Here is a 12,898-nt window from a genome sequence, read left to right as displayed (position 1 = left end):
GTAGTATATTCTCTAGTTGTTAAATTTGGGACATAACTTCACCAAATGGAACAGGCACTCAGTCATATTCGAATTGCACATTCTGCATCGTCTCCGCTCATGTGGTGCTCCCAGCTTGGGGCCTACTCCCTTCAGGGTTGGAAAGCAGTTTAACCAACATTTTAAATATCAGTCACAGTACTTTGAGCTAGGAAATGTTGCCAAATAAGGTCTTAACCTAATGGGAGGTAACTACAGTATTTATTTTCCCTTGTAAAGATTTAGCGGGCTCAGATCCGATAGATCACTATGTTTATCCCATTTTTTCCCAATTTTGTTCTTAAATTTTGTTTCGGACTCGCCATCCAGATCCAGCATGTTTGTTGACTTGTCGCCTCTCATTTTTAGTTTTTTCATGAATGGATTTGTATTTTTCAAAAACAGAATATTTAGGTGGTACCCCAATGTGTTATCTCCTGATCTTTCCAAGGAATAGATCAGAGACAGAGGCCTTCATTACGAGTCCGGCAGTAGCCATGCCGGTAAAACCGGCAGGCTGCCGTCGGACCCAGAGGGATTTACCGGCTCAGGACTTGCCGGAATTACCGGGGCATTACAGCCCCGGTGATCCAGTAATTCCAGAACTGGCATTCTGTAAATCCCCATTCCCGTGGAGTCCAATAGGACTCCACGGGAATGTGGAAGTAGAAACATTATACATGCAAACTGGTCTGCCATAATATTGACAATATTATTTATGCAGACTGGTCTGCCAGAACATTGAGAATATTATATATGCATACTGCTCTGCCATAATATTGAGAATATTATATATGCAAACTGGTCTGCCATAATATTGAGAATATTATTTATGCAGACTGGTCGGCCATTATATTGAGAATATTATATATGCAAACTGGTCTGCCATAATATTGAATACCGCATTGGCGACTGTGCTTCCTCTGTTCCTGCGATTTCACTTCCCTTTGCAGGGAAATCAACTAAAGATACACTATTAATGGAGAAGAACAGCATTGTTTCTTTCGATAAACAGAGGATGTCTCTTTTCATTTGCAAAACTCTGGTTTCGAGTACTTTTTTATTGCTTAGATTTGTGGCATTATTTCTAAAATCAAACTTAAAAAACAAATCAGAAAACAGGAATATTCCTTTGCCAAGCGTGAGAATGGAAGGAATATGTGTGAGGACATCCAAAGCCGGATAATCGACATGCATTGCGCATAGCATTGTGTTATGCTCCTCGCGACCACTAGGCAACATGTATTCCGCTGAACAGTCAACATGGGTGTAATCGATATTACCAATGGTGGTGCACATGTGCCTCATGAGTTCTGGCGCAAGTGCAAGTGCGCCCAGATGGTCCTGTAAATTAGACTGTATGTCCGAATATTGAACTGATCAACAAGAACATAAGGAAATGTCCCTACACATAGAATCATGCACCGATGAATGCAGCACCCCAACAGTGCTTTAAGTGGGATATGAAATCTAAGGGGGTTCTTTGGAAAAAGGGAAAAAGCAAAATGTTCTGGGCATGGTCTAACGCAGTGGCAGTTGGCTTAGGTACTGGCTTTCTGCCCCCAAAATAGACCATGATGCACTGCAAACATGTATTCTGGGTCAGTGAAAATTGCCTCAGGTGGTCTTGGCTGCATAATGTAAATAAAGCTACTTACGGCTTAATTTCTAAAAACATTGCTGTCTTTAAATCTGTTTCTCACCAGGTAAATAAGCAAATCAATCTTTAAGTAAATAGATGTAATAAATATGTAAAAACAGGAACTAATAGCTTTTCTTAAAAGCTCTTTCATGGTATCAGATCCCCTGCTGGCTGTCCATGATACTCTGCAGCTATTAAGCCCCTGCCTCAGTTTCCAGGATTTTGGGTCTCATTACGAGCCCGGCGGTAACCCTCCCATTGCTAACAGTGGGTTGCCCCCGGACTCGTTAACATTTTACCAGCACCTAGCTTCCCGGTGCCACCGGGACCTTACAAGTCCTGGATGACCGGGAAGCTAGGTGCTGGTAAATCTTGTTCCCCATTCCCGTGGAGTCCACGGGAATGGGTTCACGGAAGCACCAGCACTGTTGACAACGGTGCCAGTGCTTTTGTGACGGCTCTGCCTTCTGTGGCCGCTGCGCCCAGCAGGGTCAGAACAAGGGTGCCAGTAGGCTTACCGGCACAATTGTTTCCTGACCAACACTATTGTAATGAGGGCCTCTGCCACAGTATGAAGTACAATGACGCACTGATTGCATGCATGTATTTGCTAGCGAGGCACCAGGCTTCTCACTCTAAAGGCTCTAAATGTGCTTTTGCTGGCTGGACTCGGCCGGAACACTTTAAACACTTTAAAATGCCTTAAATGCGGTAACTGTTCACTAACCTCTTGTACTCTGTTCTAAGCTCTCTGATGTTGGCCAGAGAATATGCTTGGGCATAATGAAGTTCAAGGTGGCTGATTCATGGAATATTTGCCCTGGTTCAAAGTGACTTTGCATAGCTGAAAAGTGTCTTTGCACTGCCAACACAAACCATGATTCATGGAACCGCGCAAAGTGTATTTTTGCAGGGCAAAGCAGTTTATAGTCATTTTTGCCGTACAACATGACTTTCCCCGGACTTACACGGCAAAAATACACTTTTCACAGTTCCATGAATAAGGGTTTGTGCTGGCAGTGCAAAGTCACTTTGAACCAGGGCAAATATTCCATGAATCAGGCACTACATGTTTGCACTGTGTCAATCCATGTCCTATTGCTAATACCATGACAAGTTCCTGTAATGTGGGGGGGGACTACCTACAGAAACTTTGTACCAGTGCAAGTGCAACTTTGAACGGGATTAGCACTAAAGTAAACTGACCTAGTGATATCATTCTGTACTGGCACCAGGGCAAACATTGTCCTAGTGCAACAATGTGCTGAAGGAATACCTTTTCTGCACTGAGACCATTTTCAACGTTTCTTGCATCAGGGCCATGGTTGCTTTAGTGCTAATGCAAAACAGCAATCACCACAAAAAAGCATTGAAAGCATTGAAAGAATATGTTGTCTGCACTAGGGCCATTGCTGCCTTAGGGACGATAATGTGCACAGTGTTACATGGACCTGTAGGAAGGAAACTACTTCTGTGATAGAGCCACTGTGATTCTGTATGAAGTGGGACAATCTTTAAATCATTAATAAAGGACAGGCAATTTAAATTGTAAAAGGCGGGAATCCCTTGGGAACATAGACCTGCACATGTGGGAAGTCCGCCGACAGATTTTTTGTCAGGTTCTAAGAACTTTTTGTTAAAATTTCATATACATTATACATAATGTACATTAATGTCTTAAAAGTCAATATGGCGTTAAACAAATCCCTGGGGGGTGACATTTTCTCAATTACTTTGGAATGCTCTTACAATCAAAAATATTATTTCTAGGTTTCGAAAACCAAAAAAGGCATTAGAAACATGTTCACAGAAGCTGCTTGGCAAGCACATGCTTTCCACACTTTGCAATGGTAAATAGAGTACACTGACGATTTATCTTGCCCCACTTTGTGCACACGTTTCACACTTTGTTGCAATCGTTATTTTTTCCCCATCACAGTAAGGAAAGTTTTGCATTGCAAGCTCAAGTGTTCAGTCGATTGGTGTGGTGGCCTGATCAATGAAATCCGCCAGTGTTATTCAATGCATTCATCATTAGCAAGTTGCAAGTGTTCACATGAAAACATTACCATTCTGGGAAGTCAGCCAGGGGAAATGTGTGTAGTTCAGAAAGCGGCATGAACTGTTCCTTTGGGTAGACAAGAGGTCGGGTATACCGAGTCCAATTGCTCCACTTTACCCTCACCCCGTTGAACTCTTTGGGAAGGACGGAACAACTTGACCAGCCACACTCTTCCTCTTAACAAAAGGCAGCTTTATTTCAAGCAGGTTTGTTTAACATCAATTGTATCTCTTCCCTTATAAGCAGAAATACCACTTCCCCACTTGACACATTTCTTCAACAATTTACAATTATTTATCAACTTCATTCGTTTGTTCTCCATCCTCTACAACTGAGAGCTTCTTTAAAGTTTTTCAAGCCTTCATTGTCTACTCAATTTGTTTCTTTCCTGCCCTTCTTTTGTCTTATCTTCCTGCTCATGGACCAGATAGATCCACACACTCACCTTTTCCTCATACCTTATTACAAACAATCCTATGTCTGACCTTAAAACCTCAACTTTTTAACGTATTCCTTTCTTTTCATGAATCCGGAAACCATCATTCCAACAACCCGTGCCAACCCGTGCCGATAGTCCCAAAATCCAATAAACTGCTTTCTAAATCTATGTTTTGCCCATTCCCTGTGACAATGACTCACCCTGTGACATAATTTAAAGGTGGCGTTTGGGCCATCTTTCTCCCCTTATCGGCCCAACAAAGAGGCTTATGCAACATCAAGGAGGCTATCCAACCAGCTACCCCAGCTCTTCTCCATCCATTGTCTTCCATTGTCTTCCCGCCCAGCCTTCCAGACAGCCTTGCGGATGAGATGAGGAAGCCTCTCTCTTCTTCACGCCCCGGGGTATGGATGGCGTGAAGTGACCAGGCCTTCTCTTAATTTTGATAAATCCTCCTTTATTTAAGTTAGATGTCTTTAACATCAATGTCCTCTCTATCCCTGCTATCATACATGCTGACATGTCTTTATACCCCTTCCTCACCCAGCACCTTTTATTCAACATTATGGGGGTCATTACGACCCAGGCGGTAACCATGGCGCTAGAAGCGCCATGGTTGCCGCGGGTATTTTACAGATTGCGCCATGGTGAATGGCGGAATTACCGCCCGATTCCAAGGTTGACGGGGCGGTAATTCCCCATTCACCATTGGCCCTTCCCCATTCCCATTTTTGCCCCCATAGGACTCAATGGAAATGGGGAAGGTGGTAGTTACGGTACCGCAAATTGCGGTACCATAAATACCTCCAAGGTCCCTTTGCGGGTCCAATCCTTAACGGCTGGTAGAAACCAGCCGTTAAGGTCGGGACCTGCAAAGGGACCTCGTAATTAGGCGGTAAGCGGTTAACGGCGCCGCCACCTTTTACGGCACCATTAACCCCTTACCGCCTGGGTCGTAATGAGGCCCTATGTATTTTAAACTTTATTCCTGTTGTTTCTCCAGCCTCTTCACAAGAAATCTTCTTTCCCCTTTATCCGGCCTATTTGCCCTTCTCCTTTCATTTTGTTTCTTACCCCCTTTTGTCTTACCTGTCTGCTCCTGAATCAGTTAGACTCACTTCTTTAATGTTTCCACACCTAATTACAAACAATAGTCTATATAACCTTAAAACATTAACATTTTAATGCATCCCAGTCTTTTCTATTCACTCAGCCAAACCCTCGACTGATCGTGATGCTCAGCCAACCAAATCCATTTTCATTCATTGCACTAACTCAAACAGCATGGGCAATAACTGGCTCTATCACATATCCCCGCCCCCAAGTACATCACCACATCCTCTGCACGAAAGTAATCTATGGTGTCACCCATGAGTCTGTTTTCCATTCTGGTAGCCCAAACATTTGACAACCCAATAGCCACAAGTCCATACCTATGCTTTCTGCTGCAGGTTTAAACCATCACCTCTAAAACAACTATCAACCAACTAATATATACATACACATTTCAGTAAAAAAACTTTGTTAAACGGATGTTATGGTTGCAATTAAAACCGAAAAACCTCTGAAATTCGCCAGTTATGGTAAGCTAAGCAACCATAACTCGCGCCGCCACCATGCACTGCTAAGACTAACACCAAGGACATCAAAGATGACATCACAAATGTCATTGATGACATCATTGATGACATCACATGTTTGGCTCCCCCTTTTTTCCTTTACTGACATATCTAGTCCACATGGTTTTCTTCAGTAACAGTCATGAATTAAAATTGAAAAGGTACTATATTTGTAGACTTATCCTTCAAGTATTGTGGGATGTTTTTACCCATGCATCCAAGCCCTACAATAAAATTGTGCAGTACTGGCATGGAAAACATCATGATGGCCAGAGCTCCCCAGAGAGTGCACAGGGAAAACATGAAGAATAGGCTGCCACCCATTTTTGCCTATGTTGTGAGCACAGGAGGGCACTGCCTAAAACCACAATTGGGCTACACACACAGTAGCCTGGAACCATTGGGAATGGAAATGCTGATTGCCAAAAGCAACCCAGAACTGTTGGGAATTCATTTTCTTAATCCCAAAAATGGTTGCATTACCAGTACTCACCACTATCAGAAAGCCGGCGTTTTAAAACCACCAGACTATTGTGTAAAACTGAACAAATGAAACAAAACCAGACCAAGGAAAGACTTGCTAAGAGGTGGATACAATGTAAAACTATATTCTGAAATGACTTGAAGGGAGTAATTATTTAATGTATAGGTAGAAATTGTCAGTTTGATTTGAATGTAGAAAACTGGGAACAAAAAGTGACATTTAGCTGAAACCTGGCTTAGTGAAACTGGATTCTGCCTGACAACTACCCCCGACAGGAGAAACCTGTTCAGCCACTCTTCTCAGGCCTAGCTGCATCCTGCTGCCCCTTGCCAAAAGGAGTTGTCACCTCTCTGATTAGATTAGGGGTGGAGCACCTGGGAACTGGAAAGAACAGAACAATGCAACTTCCTTGACTCAGGCAAATGTTATATTGGGGGCGTCGTAAAGTGGCTTCCTCTTAGGGGAAACTGGGAGGGGCAGTGCCTCTGCTAGCAGCTGAGCTTGGGGAAGTGGATAAACCAGTTATTCCACTCTGTGATGTGGGAAGCCACACCCCTTTTTGACCAGGGCATAATTTAAAAAAGATAGATAACTCATAGTGCGGACTTGTCAGAATTATATAAGTAATATCATTATTTTTGTGATTTTTCTGTGAACATTTTGAGAGGCGTTAGGACCCTGTGGTGTATTCTGGGGGGTTGCTAGCGGAAAATAGGTTCTCACTCCAAATGTCTGCATGTTAAAAATCTGACACTTCATCAATTAATGTCCATACTCCTTGCGCACATATGTGTAATTTTGGGTAAATGTCCGATATTGCAAAACCAGTTAAAAAGCGCAAAATGTTGTCATTTTTGAATACAAGCCCCCAGGAAGATCAGAGGCGGACAAGCATGGACCATAAGGAATATATAATGTGTACATGTAATTTCAACAAATTGTATATCTGGGAAAGATGTATTTGAATCAAATATAGATTTGTGGGCAAACTGACCAGGGGAGGATCCTCTGACCCATAAACAGACCTCATCATGATGACAATCCATTTCCTTCCCCCAATCATGGGAGAGGGGAGAATTGGGCCAATGACAAGTAGAGAGGGGCAGGCTTAGCTAGGCCCAGGCACACACCCTTTTTCAAAACACATAAAAAGAGACTGCTGGGACAGGTAGAGACATTCAATTCCATTTGCTGCGGAGCATGCTGACCGACGACTTCACATCCAGAGATCCAGACTTCAAATCCATCAATCTCCAAAGACTAGAACTTTACTTAAGAACTTAAAGCAAGGGCCTAAACCCACAAACTGACAACTCTTCTCAGCAGGCCTCAGCATCCTTAAAATCATTTGCAAACTATTCCACAGCCGGGCAAGCTGTTTGAATTCTTTTGCCAAGAACAATTGCCAGAGACCAGACCAGAGATCCAGAGTGACCCAGACCGCTGTGAGCAGAACCAGAGAGCTGACCCAGATCACTGTGAAGTGCCGAGACCAGAACCGGAGTCCAGTCCAAAACCTGACCAGATCCGTGGCGAAGCCTATTTCAAATTTACAATGTGAGTACCTAGCAGAACTGTGCAGAACCAATCTTTTAGTTGAAATAATCTAATCCAAACTATTTTAACCTAAGTAGAACAGCCTCCTAGAAATTGTGTCATCTGTCATTTGTAAAGCTGCACAACTGTCACCTGTCAATTCTGCAGCTGCAAGCTGTCACCTGTCATTTTGAGTTTACTTTAAATCCGAAAAACTACCTTTATTTAATCGTCCGTATCTCTGGAACCGTTTGGGCTAGGAACGAGATTTAACTTTCCTCTGAAAGCTTAGAATTTAAGCTTTCCAACGAACCTAGTAGACTTCCTACTCCTTATACTTTTTCCGCAATCATGATTTACACACTCGCAAAATTTACTGCTATTTGCGATTTTGGCTCAATTTCTCCACTTGTCAAAATAGCAGCTCCATTCTTTCTTTTGTTAAAAATTTGTTTGCCTCTTAATAACCATCCCTGAATCATTGCTAAAGTGAGCCTGAGCTCATCCCAAGTATCTCTCACTCACCCTGAACCTCCTAAAGGGAATTGAAAGCATTTTCAGCATATTTCTCACTTCACTGCCGCCACATTCAAAGCACTTGGGCCTGTGTTTTAAAACTCATACCTGTTTTCTCTAAGCTTGCTGGGGTGGGAATTGAATTTCGTATTGTATTTGATTGCGTTCCTGAGAACTGTGTGTTACTTCCATCTCCTTGCATTGCATATAAGGGGGGGGGGTGAATTGCCACCAGGGGAAAAGTGAACATATGATATCTTGTGAAACCATATCAGTTAGTTTCTGTACCGCATTTTCATTCAACATTGCATCCATTTGAAACCATAAAAGTATTTTTGCTACTTTATCCATCCTATACTAACTCCTCATTGATTGTAAAGAAGTGTGCTAGTGCCAGATTACCCATTGTTGATCAACATCATATGTCTAAGTGTACTATCAGATATTAATTTATTATAAAGTGTGATATATATATATATATTGTTTAAATCCTCAAATAAACCTTTTAATTTGAAAAACAAACCTACTTCTTGGCTCAGTGGGGTCAGGGGGATTCTAAGAGGGGGGTGTTATACAAGGGTGGTCCTGCAGAGTACTGAACTAGACATAACAATACATTAATAAAGGTTTTCCTCAACATCCCAGACTAGGCATTGACTTGGCTGTAGTGTTGATTGAATATCGCTTACAAAAGTGGGGGCTCGGAGCCGGGACATTCTGGGTTAGATTTATCACTTGTGCAGATTAATACAGTGTGCTAACTGACAGGAGACATACATCCGGTCGGATCACCATGCTGTGTTACGTTGTAAAGCACTCCTCAAAGGAACGCTCTAAGGAAACGGTCTGTTTTGCAAAAATTAAATACAAACTTCTGTAAGTCAGGAAGGAACTCAAATTCCAGAATGATGACCTTGGTAGATATGAAAATAGCCAGAGAGCACTTCTTACATAAGCTATTTGTGAGAGGTGAGTGGACTCATCAGGACCAAACGGTCTGGTTGCAGGCAATCGCGCAACAGGTCACTGAAACAGGGTAAGATATATGGGGAGATCAGGGTCCCCTACATGTGGCCCTGAGTGAACTATATATGGCCCCTAAAGCCAAAGATGAACATAATAAGATTGCCAGGATAGTGGCATATTTGTATCTATATATGGGAACCATGCAGGACAAATGTGCTGAAGGCCAAGATCTGGCAAATAGGCAACAGATGGCGTTAGAGAAGACCCAATCTGATCTGGACTCTTCTGAGCAGAGGCTGTTCAGGAGCCAGGAGTCAGAAAAGGACAGCAGACAGTACATCACTAAAATAAAGGAGGACATGGATGTGCTGCAACAAGAAAAGGCGGACCAGGATACCAGATTTCTGGCCTTGCAGAAGGAGTACCAAGAAGGTTTGGACTCCCTACTGCAGAGCCAGAAAAAGCTGGAGCAACAATTAGATTTCAATAGGGCATGTGCCGAGCAGGTAGTCACCCTGCAAAGCCACCTAGATAGGGAGAAGGCAGAGAGCAATAAACTGATTTTGAAAGACCTGGATACCCAGGCAGAGTTTTACCAGGAGCGCCAGAAAGCTGGTGCCTTACAAAGGCAAAGGGACGACCTGGCGGCACAGATGCAGGCTCTTAGTCAGGAAAGGGATACCTTAGGCCAGGAAGTCTGCCACTTAAAAAGGAAAATGGTAGAAAATCACCTGGCCCTCCAGGGACTGGGTGACCTCCAAAAAGAACACCAGAACTTGTTAGAGCACACCAGGAGGGTGGAGGATGCTCTGGTAAGAAAGGAGCAGGCCAGTAGGGATGGGACTGAGGAGGTAACACTCCTGCAGCAGAGACTGGCCCAGTACTCCAGGACCAATCAGGAGGCACAGAGAGAAAATGAGGCTCTCTGTCAGCACAATGATAGGCTCCAGCAACAGGTAGCCATGCAGGAGAGACTGATAGAGTCTAGTAAGGCCTTAACTGAGGAACTGAAAGCGCAGACTCTTGCATTGCAACAGGAAGCAGGGGCGGATAGAGATGAGGTTCGCTGGGAAAGAGAAACTCCTGAGCATAACCTCAGGAGCCCTAGTACCAGAGGCCTTCATCTCTCTCAGTCCCTGGACTCTGCCACCCCCATGTCCCCTCGCGCACATGAGCCAGGGCCACGGGGATGGCAGATTACTATCCAGCTAGAAGTATGGGGCTCATAGGCCAGTACCTCCCAGGAATAGATGGGCGGGCATCCGGGTATGGGCACCCAAGCACAGTGCAATTTAGTGGGGAACCCCAGGAGAGTAGGCCCACTAAGGGCATCTTGAAAACCTCTGCCCAGTTAAGTCAGTGGGGGGGATTCCCAGCAAATCCTGGTAGCAAGGAGGGATCTGAAGACTCCTCTGAGCGTCACAGGACACAGGAGACCAGGTCCCCACATTCTGCCAGCCATTCCCAGGCTCGCAGAATCCTGGAAAACCTGGAAGATCAGACGGGCACCTCTGGGAGCAGTGCTTCTGAGTCGGAGGATGAATGGACCAGGGTTACCCGAACCAAAAAGGCCAATAAGGCAAAAAGGGCCTTGCTTAAGGACCCATTGAAACAAATAAAGGCAATAAGGAGTGTCATCACGCCTTATCATAAGAACGCCAAGTATTCTGTTTGGGAACACTTGTCGCTCTATGAGCAAATGATGGAGACTTTCCATTTGAAGGACAGCAGTAGCTGCATCCAGTACGTCAAATGGACATTCTCACCAGAATACTCCAGTTTCTTTGCGGGGCTGGAGGATCAAAACCATTCAAGGTGGTCCACATACAGGGCGGCCATCTTGAAACATTTTTCTGTGCACAGAAATCCTCAAGAGGCTCGCAAGGCAGCCTACTATTTGCAATGTGGGGAGGATCAGGCCCCACAAGAGTTTGTGCAAGAATTAAAGCGTACTTTTGCGCAGACCACCAGAAGGGTGCGCACGGATAGCAGAGAATTTATCAATACGTTTTTCCATGCCTTACCCAAATACATAATGACCCAGCTCGTGAGAGATTTTCATGAGAAAAGATCTTTAGAATGGGTCATTGAACAGGCTACCCGTATCTATGAGGTGCAGAAGCCTATCGAAAATAAAAATAACACACCGAAAAACCCCAAAACCAACAGCACCCCTGCTGCTGCCAAGGTGGCAGAGGTAAAGGTTGCCCCCGTTTTAGAGTTGGAGATGGGGGGCCTAAAAACCTGCCTGCACCAAATAATTCACAGCCCAGAAGGCCCTCGGGCCAGTCACAGACAGGGAGTCGAGGAGGTAGTCCCACAAATGGGGTCCCCCGCTCCCCTGACTATGTAAGTCCCCGCTACAAGGGAAACCGACCAATCCTGGGTTATGTGTGGACTCCTCCAGCCCAAGGGGGGGATCCAGCCAAGCACCTAACCCAGGGAACTTCCCTCCCAACTTCCCACAGGAGGGCAGAAATTCTCCAAATCCTGGGCAGAACTTTTTCCCCAGGTATCCACCCAATTTCCAGCCCCAAAATCATCCATCCTTCTTTCCCCAACTCCCTGAGCCCAGACAACCTATTCCGGGAGAGGGGAGGCCAAGGGTGGAGGGGTACCAAAATCTTCCCAACCAGGGGTACTACCAGAGAAGGGATAGCTACCCTTCCTGGGATCAGCCCAGGGGAGAAAATAGAGCCTCGTATCAGCCTGAGCGGGTTTCACAACTTGAGCGCCAGGTCCAAAATATGGCACGAGATCTGGGTCACATACTGAGGGCTCAACAGAACCCTCAGATGAGCATGCCACCGCAGAATGCCCCAAACTCTGGACCTGGTGCTCCAGAACAATGACGGGGGCAGCACCCCGATAACCCACCGGTTCCCAGGGAGGAGGCACAAGGGGGAGGGGGTTGTAAAGCCTTGGAGGAAGCTTCCTTCCCAACTTGTAAACAGCCCCTGGAAAACCAGGAACCGGAAACAAAATCTCCTGCCCCTGAAAGCCTGCCTCCCAAGGAGCAGAGGGGGGGTAGGAGAAACAAAGGACCCAAACAGACCCACTTTGTGGAGGAGGTACAGGTCTTCCAATTTGAGGGAGAGGGATCCTCAGAAGATCCTGGGAAAAGGATCTTCTCCTTCAGAGATGGGGGAACTCCTCCCAAGGAAAAATGGGTCCCAAGGGATTCCAATCCAGACTGGGGAGATGTGGAGACTGAGCTACCGCCGCCCATCATCTCATCCCAGAACCCACAATACCGAAATCCCCTGGTTCAAACCCATCCTGGTGACTGCCTCCAAAAAGGGGGGGGTGGCCCAGAACTGGAACCAGGGGAACCCACAATGGCTCTGATCTCCAGTTGCCAACTTTTTCTTTCAGATTCCCAAGACTCTCCAAAGAATTCTGCCCAAATCTCTTCTCTCGCCATGTCCAAAACCAGAAAGTTAGCCCACCAGTTGTCCAAAAATGTGCATTATCTGTGCCCCCTTGAGGAGAAGGAGGGAAGATACTATGCCCCGGTACAAGTACAGGGGCAGGGTACAATTTTGGCACTGGTGGACACTGGATCCCAAGCTACCCTTCTGTCCAAAAGGGCCTTTGAGGAACTAAATGGAGGAAG

Source organism: Ambystoma mexicanum, chromosome 1q (genome assembly GCF_040938575.1).
Source record: "Ambystoma mexicanum isolate Mex_15411 chromosome 1q, UKY_AmexF1_1, whole genome shotgun sequence".
NCBI classification, from domain to species: Eukaryota; Metazoa; Chordata; class Amphibia; order Caudata; family Ambystomatidae; genus Ambystoma; species Ambystoma mexicanum.
The sequence above is the reverse complement of the archived record's forward strand: the minus strand, read 5'-3'. Positions refer to the sequence as shown.